Raw genomic sequence first — 15,628 nt, 5'->3', positions numbered from 1 at the left:
ATTCATTCTCTATGTCTAGGGCATTCTTCATTCATTCATTCTCTATGTCTGGGGCATTCTTCATTCATTCATTCATTCTTCAATCAGTGAGTCTCAACCTTGAGTTCATGAATTTAAATTTTTTATAACTGCATTCCGGTATCATTGGTTTCCTTTGAAATGATGTGTATTTTATTTCATATTTAAAAAATTACTATGAATGGATTTAATGAGTTCATTAGAATACCAGAATTCTAAACAAAGAAGGTTAAGAAACCCTGTCCTAGTCACAGATGTTCACAACTTTAATGTGGTTGCCTCACTATCATCCTTCAAATCCTGTCACTTGCCAAATTTTTTCATTTCTTTTTTTGAAACAATATCTCACATCCGTCTCTCCTTTTAAAAAAAAAAAAAAGTTTTCTCTTTTTTATATCACCATGAAGAGAGCTTCAAGAGCCATCCCATATGGAAATTGGTGATTTTTTTTTTAGGGAGGAAAAAATTAGCATAACTGATTGATACATTGAGAAAGTCTGAAAACATATGTATTATCTAACAATACCTGTAGTACTCCCATGTCTGGTAGGCTGGATATGTCTTCTAATATCTCTGCATTCAAGTCCTGTGTTTTTTTCCACTATAGAAAAGTTAAAATATTTTCCCCAATTACATTTAGTTTCAATTTTTAATAACTGTGATTCACATTTTCTTCCTCTATCCTTTCCCCACCTCCTTGAGATAACAGATAATGCATGTGCTATCTTGCAGTACATATTTCCACGATTCTCATGTTGTGAAAGAAGACAATATTGCTTATACAAGAAAAAAACTCATTAAGGAAATAGTGAAAAATTGTATACTTCAAACTACATTCAGACTTTTCCCTATGGGGAGGCTTTTTTGTCATGAGTGCCTTAAGAGTTGTCTTGGATTCCTTGTATTGTTGATAATACTTAAATCATTCACAGTTGATCATTTTACATTATTACTGTTAGTATATACAGCATTCTCCTGGTTCTGCTCACTTTACTTTGCACCACTTCCTTTAAGTCTTTCCAGGTCTTTTTGTGATCATCTTGTTTGTCATTTCTTATAGCACAATAGTATTCGAATACTATCATATACCACAGCTTGTTCAGCCATTTCCCAGTTGATGTTTGTCTCTTCTCTTTCCAATTCTTTGCCACAACAAAAAGAGCTTGTACAAATTGATCTTTTCCCCTTATCTTTATCTCTTTGGGATATAGATCTTTTCTAAACCCTTTCATTCTATCTGAATCAGTACTTAGTATTCGTGCCAAGGCAGAAGATCAGTGAGGGCTAGACAATTGGGAATAAGTAACTTGCTCAGAATTACACAGCTAGGAAGTGTTCTGAATCTAGATTTGAACCCAGAACCTCCCATCTCTAGGCCTGGCTTTCTATCCACTGAATAACCTCGCCTCCCCAATAAGTATTTTAACTCTACTTTCTCCAGGAATTAGTTCCAATTTTTTTCCCTTTCTGTTAAACTTTTCTAGGATACTGAAGTCTCTTGTCACTGTTATATTACTATATCTTCTCAAAATTCAGATATTTCCTATTTTAATTTGGTTACTAAGATATTTGGAACATATACATTGATTACTGATATTGGTTTATTGCTTATAGTTCCTTTCAGCATAATGTGGTTTCCATGCTTATCCCTTTTTATTTTTCTGAATGTTATGCTTTTTCTTATATTTTGATGGCATCTCCTGCTTTTTTGGATTCATTTGTTGCATATTAACTTTTCTTCATCCCTTCTTTGTTATGTCATGTTTTTTAAATGTGTTTTTTTTTTACAACAATTTGTAGGATTTTGTTCTCTTATGCAACTTGTTGCTTTTTTGTTTTATTGGATTGTTGAATGCAGTCACATTTAAAATTTTAAGTAAGGTTTATAGTTTCTACCATCTATAAAATATTTTTTTAAATTACTATTTTCAACCTCTTCTACTAGAAACACAGTATTAAGTTTCTTCAGTTACTTTAACTTTTCTTCCCTCACCCCTGATACTCTCTTCTTAGTTGTTATACCCTTTCCTTTCAGTGTTTTGTTTATTCTCTCCTGTTTTTATTTGATGTTATATTTTTATAATCTATTTTTCCTCTCTTTCAAGTAGATTCCCCTTGTCTTCTCCTAAGTTTTCATTTTTTTGTGCTCATTTTTAACAAGGATTTCATCATCATCCTCTTGCTGTTTACTCTAGGCTCTCATTCTTTGTTTCAAGGCTCCTATAATCTAGTTGCTCTCTTCTCTCTGTTCTTTATCAAATAAAACTTCTAAGGTATCCATTCTAGACACTGCCATTTAAGAATTTTCTACCACTGCTTTGTAGGGCTTACTCACTGAATTTCCTTTGTCTACTTTGCCTTCCTCTCGGAATACCAATCATTGCAAGAGTCTGAGATAACCTTCAGTATTTTAAGAAAATTTTCACCACCATTGACCCTCTCTTGTTGACAATTAATCTTCCTCAATCCATGCTTTTTTTACTTCTCTAGGTGCCAGTTGTCCTCAGGGGTTCCAATTCTACTGCCTCCTACAACAAGTAGACTTTTGATGACCCAAAAAACCTAGGCCTTATTCAGTGAGAAGTCTTCATCTCCCTTCACCCAGAAGAACATCCATCAGTGGAATTCCCTCCCTCCCAAGTAAGGGCTTCTTCCTTTCTCCCATTACCTTTTGTCCCTCCTCATAACCTAATCCAAAGTTCTTGCCTTCTCCAAGAGGGAAAATAATGGGTGAAAAACAGGAATAGAATTTGGAACTCAATTTTTTTTAAAGAATGTTAAAAATTCTTTAATAGGTAACTGGGAAATATTTAACAAAATAATATTTATTAAATTGATCTATGGTTTTCTTTCTCTGTTTTGGCTCTCCTTGGTTTGGATATCAAAACCATATTTGTGTCATAAAAAAATTTTAGCACTCCTTTACTTATTTTTAAAATAGTTTATATAGACCTGGAATTGTTTTTTTTAAGTATTTGGTTGAATTAAATTGTGAATCCATCTGGTCCTGGGGATTTTTCTTGGAGAGCTCAATTGTGGCTTATATAATTTCATTTTTCTAAGATAGGATAATTTGCATATTCCCCTCTTCTGTTTATCTGGTCAATTTATATTTTTTGAAAAATATTCATTTCCATTAGAATATCAGCTTTACTGATATTTAAGTGGGCAAAATAACTCCTAATTGTTGTCTTAACTTTATTACCATTGGTGGTACATTTGTCTTTTCCATTTTTTATATCAGTAATTTGATTTTCACATTTTAAGAAAATCAAAATAACAAATGTTTTTTCTATTTTACTGGGTTTTTTTCATAGTTAGCTCCTAGTTTTATTTAGTAGTTCATTTTTTAACCTTTTAAATATAACATGTCCAAAACTGGGTTCATTATCTTTTCTCACATGCTCTCTGTCCTTCTAGTCTTCCTTATTACTATCCAAGACATTGCTATTCTACAAGGAAATAAAGAAATTTTTTTTCTAAAGTGCATTCTGAAAATCTAAAGATGCACTGTGGACAATTCTAAATGTTTGTTTTCTATATACTTAGGGGGCTCATCACCTTCATGTTTCTAGTTTTTAAATTCTCAGTCAAGCACCTAAAAAACCCTAAATAAGGTTATAACCATCTCATCTCTTTGGGAAACAATTTTCAGGTCATACCTTATACAAAATGTATTTAGAAGTTTTACAGGGATCCCATTATGGAACTTCCAGTCCAGAGAGAATACAGTCAATGCTCAACTTTCACAGGAGTAACCTTTCTAGAAAATGATGCAAAAGTTAAAAATGCAAATGTTTATAGTTTGAATCTATAGGAAATAGGAAGTTAGGTTCTGACAACTAGCAAAAACTGCAATCTTTTGCTAAAGACTGCTAAAAACACTTTTCTGCATACAGTTATTTATGGCAAAAATTAATTCTTCTAATATTGACTTTTTCTAACATGGTAATCTTGAAATAACTCATAAAACACAGTACACAAAATAAAATTGGTAACATGAGAAACATTTTTCTCACAAGTAATTCCCTAGAATTCTATGACCTTTTGTGTTAATATCTTAATTAAAAAATCAGTTTCAGACAATATTCAACTTTCATAATATGTGACTGTACAGCAAATAAAATTTTTGAAACTGAAGCATTTTTTAACTAGAATCATCTTCCACTGAGTCAGAATGTGATATGAGAGTATTGTGTACTATACTACTATAAAACTTTTTACATTAGCTGTCCTTTGGAAATCAAAAGAGAGGTCACTGTTATCTGAAAATGCCAAAACTGGGAAGGCCTTGACATCATCTCCTAGACTGTGTCCTTCACTGTTGGTAGATAGTCATGAGAGACACAATAGCTTGAAATAATCCATCAGCAATGTCTGTTTTGGGTACCATTTCAGACCTGTATAGTTCTCAGAGTACAGGAGCATAGCAGAGGCAAGTTGACGTTTAAACTTGGGACTGCAATGGATGTGGGATTGGCATACTCCATGTCTCTAGCCAACTGGTCAATCAGGTAGATAACGGCTGTAGACATTGTAGCATGAAGTTTATTTAGCACCTTTATTTTCTTACTAAGCCACATCACTGACTTTTCAGTCTTGAGCTTAGAGCCCAAAGGACTTGCACTATGCTTTTGGGATCATAATCCCAACACAAAGTTTGATTTTTTCAAGGCAAACAATGAACATATGCAAAAAATATAAGAATAGCTCTTTACAAAGGTAGAATGAATATGACTAATGATGTGCTTCCTTAGTAGGTTACCGATCACTCTACAAACATGTCTCATTGCTTCTCTTTTTTTTTTCTCTTTGCAACATAGAATGGCTGCCAATGTGGAAATATTATTGTTAATATATTATTAATACTTATTAACATATTAGAGGTAGATATATACTTTTAAAAATGGATTTGAAGAAAGGAAATTATTGTCTCAAATCCTTTTAATGATCACTGGATTTTAAGTCATCCATTCAGTCAACAAGTATTTATTTAAAATCTGCAATGTGCTAGGCACTGAAGATAAGAAGAAAGGCAAAAACATGGTTCCTGCCCTCAGGGAACTTACATTTGAATGAGGAGATGACATACAACTATGCATTTACAATATATATGCAGAGGAAATGGAAAGTTATCACAAAAGGCAGGTACTAGCAGAAGGGAGGGGAGGAAAAATCTCTTGCAGAAGGTATGATTTGAGTTGAATTTTGAAGGAAAACCAGGGAAGCTGGGAAGAGAAAAGGAAGGGAGTGATTCTGGGAGTAAGAGATGGCCAGTGACAAGGCCCAGAGTTAAGAGAAAGGATGTTGTATTCAAGGAACAGCAAAGAAGCTAGTACCATTGGATCATAAAGTCCCCCAGAAACCCAAATTTGAATCCCAGTTCTGTTACATTCTCTTTATTATGACCCCAGACAAATCATTTAACCTTTCTATGCCTTAATTTTCTTTTTCATAAAATGAGAAAATGTTGAATTAAATGACCCTTAAGATCCTTTTTTAGGTCTAAATCTATGACATCCATAAGTCTACAAATAACTATACACATACAATAAAACCCCCTCTATTAAGTATTTACAAGTTTTATCACAACTGGGGTATACACCTCTCATTTGTGGGGCCCTCAGCTCAGGGTCATTTGTCCTTTGTGTTGGTTCATTTACACTCAAAACCATGGTATTCTCTACTGGGGCAGGAAGAATTGAAATCCAGTGAGTAATAATACAAGCAAGAGTAAGAGAATGATACAAAGATAAACATAAAGTACAGTGTCCCAATGGATTGGGACTTATGCCCACATAAATAGATTCCTTTCCACAATGTTTTAATTTTTATTATTTCCTTTGATCTTTATAACCACCTTGTTATGGTCATTTTACTAAAGAATGTTATTAAAAAATATCTTTCACACCAATTTCTGTTTCCATCTAACAGATATAAAGTCTCCAAAGATCTTTTTCTTTTAAATTAGATTTTATTTTTAAATATAGAACATAACATATATGTGGTTTGTTATAAATGTAAAATTATAATAAATATACTTATCCAAGAGAAACATTCTCATACTAGCTATGTCCAAAAATCTGTCTTATTCTTTTTTCCTCTCTCCTTCCCATCCCTCCCCTGTTCAAGAAGGCAGGTAATATTATATTAATATTAATATTAATAACATATATTATCATGTAATGCATAATTTCCCTATTCATCATGATGTGAAACAAGGCACATGGTTCATACAAGAGAAAAATTCATGGAGGAAATGAAGTGAAGAATGGTATGTTTCAAACTGCATTCAGATTCAGTCTTCCTTCTATGGTAGATACCCTATTTTTGCCTTGAGTCCCTTGGAGTTATCCTGGATCATTGCTTTGCTGAAAATAATTAAACCATTCACTGATCATCATTGTTACTATGTACAACTTTCTTTTCTCCCAACTTCTTCTCAAGTTGCCTCATGTTGGACAATTATTCTTAACCATCTTTATCAATGACAGGGGTACAAATATCCTTTTAAGAAGAACTGTAAGTAAGTTTGGGACTAAAAGCTCCTGGGTTCAATGCTTTTCCAAAGTACAGAGAATCCTGTGCTGAAAGGACAAATGTGATATATGTAATTTATTGAAGCAGGGATGTTTCCTCTGCCTAACAGCAAAGTGCTCAGATAGGACTATTTTTGAGTCTGTTCTATATTAGCTGATGGTGTCACTATGATGGGCCATTGTTAGCTAATCCTCTGAGGTCTCTGAATGACTTCAGATCTCTACTTTGGAGACTGGCAGTGCCTGGAGGCAGAGTCCTGGTAGAGTGCCTGAAGATACATGGGTAGCTTCATTTACTTTCATCCTACAGACAATTCTTTTAGGAGAGAGTGACTTTCTGAATAATTTTTTCTTACTAATTTTATCTTTGCTTCTTTACAGAATAGGACATGATCTGACCTTCAAAATTCCTGATTTAGAAATCTTTGAAATAGATTGCTTCCTGTTATTCCTGAAGCACTGAATGGTGAGATGCCCTATGAAATCCAGGGAAGAGATGGGATAAAGAGGGTCAGAATCACCAGATAAATATTCTAGACTTTCTTTTGGGACTGAGCACAAGAGAAAAAAAAGAGAGAGAGCAAAGCACCAGAAATGGAGGAATGAGTCTAAGTTAGCAATTCTAGTAGCCAAACTCAACATTCCTTTGAAAAGCTAGACCACTGCTGTGTCCCTTAATTGATCTTTAAGAAAGGAAATTTGTGAAATTTTGGCCAAGAGAGTTAGAAGTATCCACTATGATTTAGGCCAAAAGTTAATTTCAAGAGATAATTTCTTGATAATTCAAAGTGGCAAAGTTACATAGTAGATTCAGAGAATGGTTCAAGTCTTGCCTCTTACACATACTGGCTGTGTGACCCTAAGTAAGTCACTTAATGCTCTTGGTACCCTAGAAGACTCTGGAAATATGAGTTGTAGGATACTTGTCCACATGCACTGTAGTTTCCCCTTTGTGGAATTCCTTAGATCAGTAAAATTACAAATCTAGACCTAAAAAATGCTTCCTTGGAATTCAAGAAACTACGAAAAGAATCAAGGAACATGGGAAGGAATGGGGTTACAGATACAAAAACAAAACAAAACAAAAACAAAAACAGCCCTTGCCTTCAGGAAACTTAACCTTCTGAAAGTGGAAGGCAACCCACAGAGGCCAAGATACTTAGATGTTGAAAGTGATAGAGATACTAAGAGACCACTCTAGTGCAAACATTAATAATATGGAAACAGGTCTTGATCAATGACACATGTAAAACCCAGTGGAATTGCACATCGGCTGCAGGAGGGGTGAGGGAGGAGGGGAGGGAAAGGACATGAATCTTGTAGCCAAGGAAAAATATTCTAAATCAATTGAATAAATATTTTCAAGTCACGAAAAAAAAGTCATAGAGATGGTAAGTGGATCAATAGGTGCCTTGACATGCCATGTTCTAGAAGTTCTTAGAGCAGAAGTGGAAAAGAGAGGGGCTGGGAGACAAGATGAGATTGTGTAATCACGCTGTGTGGCACTGAAGTGTATGAGCCTCAACTCTCTAGAAGTCATCCTTTCTCTAACGTCTGATAGGAAGAGTGCTGAATTGCATCAGAGGACCTAGGTTCAAAATCTAAGTTGGCTACTGACAGTGTGCTTGGGTAACCCTGAACAAGAATAACATTGGCCAACGTTTTATATATGTGTGTGTGTGTGTGTGTGTGTGTGTGTGTGTGTGTGTGTGTACTATTAAATTTATTAATTAAAATTATTTAATATATTTTATATTTATAGAATACTTCAAGGCTACTTATATTATCTTCTTATCTACTTATTATTCTTATCTTATATACTTATATATATACTTATCTATCTTATTATCTACTTATCTACTTATTATCTACTTATATTATCTCATTTGATACTCACACTATAGCCCTTGAGATTGATGCTATTTATCTCTCTCCATTTTAGAGATGAGGAAATTGAGCCTGAAAGAGGCTAATCACTTGCCCAAGGTTCCACAGCCAGGAAGTGTCTGGACAGGATGCAAACAGTTCTTTCTGACTAAGCTCTTATCCATGAGGCCATCCAAGCAGGTCATTTAACCTCCTTGTATCTCCGTTTCCTTATCTATAAAATTGAGGGGTGAAAGGAAAAATATTTTAATATTTATTTTATATTGTTTGATCACATGCAATCCTATAGCTAGGTAACTGCAACTACATTTTTTAGGAAAAAAAAGTGAGACCCATTTAGTAAACTGTGTATAAGATGTCAATGATAATAATAGAATATTCGTAGTATTAGAAAGGAAATGGTTTGGTGTATTCAATATTATAGCAAATAACTAGATGAAGAGCTTCTGCTGAAGGAATAAAAATCTTCAGGTCTGCGTAGTTATCTAGGGAAGCTGAAACTCCTACATCAGGATATAAACTGGGCTCATGTGGACCGGTTGTGAGTACACAGCTGATCTGATGAGATTATAGGAAAATGACCTTGGCATGTCTAGCTATTGTTTGATCCAGGCTCCCCAGAGTATTGTGGACAAGATAGGTTACTTGGACATTATACCAGAATTTATTTCTTCCTATCAAATGTTACCCAAACTTGTTACCAAATGTAATACTGTGTTTTCTAATATGAACATTTGGTCTTGTAAATGACGTGCTAATTAATTAACTGTCAAAAACCCCTCAAACTCACTGTTGAACATCTAAAAGGGGGTCTTTGCCACAGGCTGGGCATGGTGAGATCTCCAGCTTTAATGTATCAATTAAAGTCTGCATCTTCAGCTCAGAATGAAAGCCCAGTGATTTCTTAATTTCTAACAGGGGCTTGTACTTCTGAAGGTTGGTCTCTGAAAGTCTTTCCCATTTCTAAGTTGATGATAATTCTAGAATTTAAATTAAAGCAAATTTATGTTGAGCAAGGGATTTAGGAGGTGAAGGATCATGCTTGGAGTGGGGTAAATGCTGTAAAAAATAATAAACAGCATTAGGGAACTCAAACTCAAAAAAAAGATGGGCAGTTGGGCCAATTTCTTTAGAAACAAGACAGGAAAATCATTCACAAGATGAAGATGATGATGATAGCTGTCGTTTATAGCAAGTTGCTGGTCCCCAAACTCTTTACACAGGAGGCCAGTTCACTGTCCCTCAGACCATTGGAGGGCCAGATTATAAAAACCCAACCCTAACCCTAACAGGGCAGCAGTATACAGAGTGTGGAATCCCCTCCCCCAGATCACCATTCAGATTCTATTTCTATCAGAAAGAGAAATCTGACCACTTCTTTATGTAAAACAGTAATTGTGTTTATTCCACAGTCACTTGTTATGGGGCGAAAAGTCATCAAGATATAATTCCTATCTTTGCAGAGTATATACTCCTCTAAAGAGAAAAGAACTAGGAAGGTGAGGCAGGTAGGGGTTGTAGAGGAGAAAGTGTTCCACTTGGGACAAGACTTCAATTCCTACAAAGACATTACCTCTGTGACCCTGGACAAGTCTGTTCCTCATCTGTAAAATGAAGATAATTATAGCACCTCAACAATTTAATAGCATATGGGCAAAACACTCTGCAAACTTTAAAGTACCATCTAAAGATTCTAGTTATTATTATTGGGAGGATATGCTACAGCTTTTCTTGGTGATTTTTCATTTGAATACTCCCCAATACTTTGCTCCAGCTTACCTTAGTTTCAGGGCTCCCAGGCATAGCACCTCCTTCTTTGTGGCTGGGCTTAAGATACTCAGGGGACACAAAACTTTCTTCTCAACACCTAAAGGTGGGCTTCAGGAAGCTTTTCAGAACCAAAGGAACTCATAGAGCTTAGACTCAAACCCAGGTTTTTTGCAAATCTGTTGTTCTTAGGCTAGAGCTTTGTCTTTTTAGGATGTCTGCAATGAAAGGAAAAAATCATGTCTTTTATATAGAGCAAAATATATCTGGTCTGTGATGAGTTAGTCCTACTTTATTTTTTATTTTTTTATTAATTATTTTATTTTAAAATATTTTTCCATGTTTACATAATTCATTTTCTTTCCCTCCCTCCTTATCTCCCTCATCTAAAGCTGATAAGCAATTCCACTGGGTTGTACAATTTTAATCAATTGATATACCTATTACCATATTATTTATTTTTGCTATAGAGTGATTTTTTAAAGCCTAAACCCCAAAGCACACACACACACACATATATATATAGGTCATATATATGATAAGTAATGTCATAAGTTTTGTTTTTGCATTTATACTCCCATAGTTCTTCTTTCCCTCAATGTAGATAGCATTCTTTCCCATAAGTTCTTCAGGAGAGTCCTGATTTGTTGCATTGCTACTAGTAGCAAAGTCCATTACATTGGATTGTTCCACAATGTTTTGCTTTCTGTGTACATTGTTCTCCTGGTTCTGCTCATTTCACTCTGCATCAGTTAATGGAAGTTCTCCCAGTTCATATACAAATCCTCCAGATCATCAATCTTTAGAGCATAATAATAAGGTTCCATCTCTAGTTCATCCTGACTCTTTGGAAAACAATTCTTTGGACTCTGACCAGATACACAAGATTCCATAGTACCTGTCATACTTCAACCAGTGGCTCATATCCTCTCCAATGAACATTGATTTGAGATCCCACTTATTCTCTACTCCCAGGATAGAGCTGAGCCCTACTTGGCAGTTTCATCACACTCAAGTCACTAGTTTGAAGCTGCCTGAGTCCATGCCTGCCAAGCTAAATCTCTTCCAAGCCTGATTCACTCATTCACAATTCCACCAGACTTGGACTACCAGCCAAAGATTCTGCAGATCTGGAATAAATAACCATTTCCTGCCTACAAAGAGGAGAGGCTATCCTGAAAGCTCACTCAACAGCAGCACTTCCAAAGGCCCTGGGTCTGGTTCCTTCATTGTATTTTCGGTAGGTCTTACCATGGTGCTACTTTATCAACCTCAGACCAGTTGACTAGAACTAGCTTTGTAGTTGACTTTCTATGATTCTCTAGGTACACCATCATGCCATCAGCAAAAAGTGATAGTTTAATTTTCTCATTGACTACTTCGATCCTGTCCATTTCTTTTTCTTCTCTAATTGCTACTACAAGCATTTCTAGTACAATATTAAATAGCAGTGGAAATAATGGGCATCCCTGCTTCACTCCTGATCTGATTGGGAAGGCATCTAATTTATCCCTATTCCAGATGATACTTGCTGATGGTTTTAAATAAATATTGTTTATTATTTTGAGGAAAGGCCCCTTTATTATATACTCTAGTGTTTTCAATAGGAATAAGTGTTGTATTTTGTCAACGGCTTTTTCTGCATCTATTGAGATAATCATGTGATTTCTATTAGTTTGGCTGTTGATATGGTCAATTACGTGGATGGGTTTCCTAATATTAAACTATCCTTGCATTCCTGGCATAAATCCCAACTGGTCATAATGAATATCCATATGATAACCTCATAGCCTTTTAGCTAATATTTTATTTAATATTTTTGCATCTATGTTCATTAATGATATTGGTCTATAGTTTTCCTTCTCTGTTTTTGGTCTTCATGGCTTGGGAATCCGTACTATATTTTATGTCATTAAAAAGAATTTGGTAAGCCTCCCCCTTTAAAGCCTATTTTGTCAAATAGTTTGTAGAGTATTGGGATTAACTGATCTTAAAATGTTTGATAGAATTCACTTGTGAATCCATCTTGCCCTGGTGTTTTTTTTTTCCCCTTAGGGAGTTGCTTTATGGCTTGTTCAATTTCTTTTTCTGATATGGGATTATTTAAGTATTATATTTCCTCTTTGGTTAACCTAGGAAATTTGTATTTTTGAAAATATTTGTCCATTTCACCTAGATTGCCATATTTATTGTCATAAAATTGGGTGAAATAGCTATTAATAATTACCTTAATTTCCTCTTCACTAGAGATGAGATCATCCTTTTCATTCTTGATACTGCTAATTTGGTTCTCTTCTTTCCTTTTATTAATTAGATTAACAAATATTTTGTTTATTTTTTCAAAATACCAGTTCCTAGTCTTATTTATTAGTTCAATAGTTCTTTTACTTTCAATTTTATTATTTTTTCCTTTGATTTTTTAGGATTTCCAATTTGATCTTTATTTGAGGGTTTTTAATTTGTTCCTTTTCTAGTTTTTTTAGTTGCATGGGCAATTTGTTAATCTCTTTCTTTTTTTTTTTTAATATGGGCACTCAGGGATATAAATTTTCTTACCCTGATTACTGTTTTTGCTATATCTCAAAAATTTTGATATGCTGTTTACTCATTAACATTCTCTTCAAGTAAATCAGTAATTGTTTATATGATTTGTTCTTTAACTCACCAGTTTTGGAGAACAAGATTATTTAATTTCCAATTAATTTGCCTCTCCATATACCCTTACTAAATATAATTTTTATTGTGTTATGATCTGAAAAAGTTGCATTATTTCTGCTTTACTGCATTTGGTTGCAATGTTTTTATGACCTAGTACATGGTCATTCTTGTAAATGTACCATATGCTATTGAAACGGAGGTATATTCCTTTTTATCCCTATTTACTTTTCTCCATATATCTATTAACTGTAATTTTTATAAGATTTCATTCATATCTCTTATTTATTTTTTGGTTTGATTTATCTAGATCTGATAGAGGAAGGTGGAGGTGTCTCCCATTTGTATAGTTTTACTATCTATTTCCCCCTTAGGCAAGCTCTAATAGTTTCTCCTTTAAAAATCTGGTTGCTATTTCATTTGGTTCATACATGTTGAATACTGATATTTCTTCATTGTCTAATAACTGCCTTTTATCAGGATATAATTACCCTCCTTTTCTCTTTTAATCAGATCTATTCTTACTTTGGCTTTGTCAGATATCATGATTGAGACTCCTGCCTTATTTTACTGTTGATGCCCAATAAATGCTGCTCTAGTCTCTTACCTTTACCCTGTGTGTGTCTACCTGCCTCATTTGTGTTTCTTGTAGACAACATATGGTAGAATTTTGGTTTTTTAATCCATTCTGCTCTCTGCTTCTGTTTTATGAATGAGTTCATCCCATTTGCTTTCAGAGTTATAACTACCACCTGTCTATTCCCATCATTTGATTTCCTATTTTAATCTTGTCTTTTCTTCTTTCACTATTTCCTTCCACAGCAGTGTTTTGCTTTTAATAAGTCCCCCTTTTCCCCTTCTTTATTTTACTTTCCTTCCCACTCCCTCCCTTTTTCTTTCCCTTCTATCAGTTAACTGTTCCCCCTTCCTTTCAACTTCTCTGTAGGGTAAGATAGAATTCTATACCCCAATTGATTTGATTGTTCTTCCCTCTCAGAACTGATTCCACTGAGAGTAAGGTTTAAGAATTATCTGTCACTACTCTCTCCCTCCCCTTCTTATAATAGTATTTGCCTCCACTCCCATGCCCCACTTTATATGGTAGTCCTACTTCTGTAAACAGGCTTTTTATTCACTTGCTTCCTTTCTGCTGGAGACTTGCATCCCTCATTTAGTTTCCCTCATCTAAAGAAGCGTATAGGCACCACTTAGAAGCAGACTAGCCAGAATTTCTGTCCTTGAGCACTTTTTTGCAGAGACAGCTTTGGATTTATTAGCCAAAGAGGGAGATAGAAGGGCTAGTCGGATAAGGTGATCTTTTGCCATCTCTCCCAAGAGCATGTACTGGGGGATAGGAGCTGAGTTTTAAAAAGCTTAGGGTTAGGGTTAGGGCTAGTACTTTCCCAGGTTTAGTTTTTATGATCATTCAGTTATTTTATGATTATCCAATGTAGTGTTGCAAAATTTTCTTTAAATCTCAAAAATTAATTTCATTACGCTTAAACTAAGACTAAAGAGGTTTCATGAAAGGCTGGAGTGATGCTGTGTTGGGATGATTTTGAAAAATCAAATAAAGCAGAATTAGTCTTATGAAAGGGTGGGGAAAGCATTTATATGGAACTTGCTGTGTGCCAGGCACTATGTTAAGCACTTTATATTCTTTCATTTGATAGTCACAACAATCCTTCCAGGTAAGTTGATATTTTATCCCCATTTTGGTGTTGAGGAAACCAAGGCAAATACTGGTTCATTGTAAGTGTTGGATGATGGATTTAAAACTCAAGATTTTGTGGCTTTAGGCCCAATGCTCTATCCACTATGATTGCCTTACAACTAAGATTCTTCTAAATAAAATCATAGCCTGATATTTAAAATTTCTCCTGCAAAGCTTCAACCGTTTATCTTGTTTTTTTATTCCTCCTAGATTGTTGCAGTTAGGGTATCACTATTCCTTTTTTAGTCATATAGTCCTCCATGTAAATTATTTTTTCACTATTTTAGGATAGACTATGGTAAAAAGTAAAGGTCAATATAGAGAGACAGGGTAAGCAGTTGCCTCTGAGTTTTACAATTGTGAGAAAGTGAGTCCAACATGTAAGGATATCACAGAGTATGTTGAGCTTTAACATTGATGGTGCAAAGTAAAAAGTAAATTTAAAAGAAATTATTTCAAACTGTGATTAAGGACAGACAATTGGTTATTTAACTACTTCTTGTGGTACAATGACAGCTCTAAAGTTTGTTATTGTTAAAATGTTATTTTCTCAAGGAAAACCCTTCAGGAAGTGAATGGGGAGAAAAAAGCGGCTTTTCCCAAAAGGTAAAAACTCTAATTTTTAATTATTTCAAATGGGACCTCACTACATCTTTCCTTACTCTTGCCAAATACTCTCCTCAAAAATCAGCATGATCTGGTAGAGAGATCACTGATCTAGAAGTCAGGTGATATGGATTCTAATCCCAGGTGTGACCATCATCTTTGGGAAGTTGACTTCTGTAAATATTATTCTTAATTTCATGTCTTGCCTCCATAATTATCTATGACCCAAATTGTTTGTTTCCTCACCTGTCAAAGGGGCACAGTAATTATGACTATTCATGAGCTGCTCATCTATCACATGAGATGGTGTTTTTGAAAGTGCTTTGACATCTATAAAGTATTGTACAAATGCAAGATATTGTGTTTACCAGATCTTTCATATTCTTTTACATATTCCAAAGTCCCCTTTTCCATATATGATGTGTGTAAAACAGATCTTTAT

At 34.6% G+C, this 15,628-nt stretch overlaps 1 long non-coding RNA gene across 9 annotated transcripts in view; it reads left to right on the top strand.

Annotated features, from left to right (window-relative positions):
- Window positions 1–15,628, top strand: part of LOC100619895 (uncharacterized) — a 33,063-nt gene that overhangs the window by 15,469 nt on the left and 1,966 nt on the right. For 8 of the 9 annotated variants that reach the window (XR_001629774.2, XR_001629771.2, XR_467126.3 and 5 more), the window contains exons 2-5: window positions 2,509–2,658; window positions 6,939–7,023; window positions 11,187–11,451; window positions 15,136–15,186. This is a non-coding gene — a long non-coding RNA (uncharacterized LOC100619895). Of the gene's footprint in view, window positions 1–2,508; window positions 2,659–6,759; window positions 6,841–6,938; window positions 7,024–11,186; window positions 11,452–15,135; window positions 15,187–15,628 lie in introns of those variants that run through there. The other variant, XR_001629768.2, reaches the window with a different exon arrangement.

Source organism: Monodelphis domestica, chromosome 4 (genome assembly GCF_027887165.1).
Source record: "Monodelphis domestica isolate mMonDom1 chromosome 4, mMonDom1.pri, whole genome shotgun sequence".
NCBI lineage: Eukaryota > Metazoa > Chordata > Mammalia > Didelphimorphia > Didelphidae > Monodelphis > Monodelphis domestica.
The sequence above is the reverse complement of the archived record's forward strand: the minus strand, read 5'-3'. Positions and strand labels throughout refer to the sequence as shown.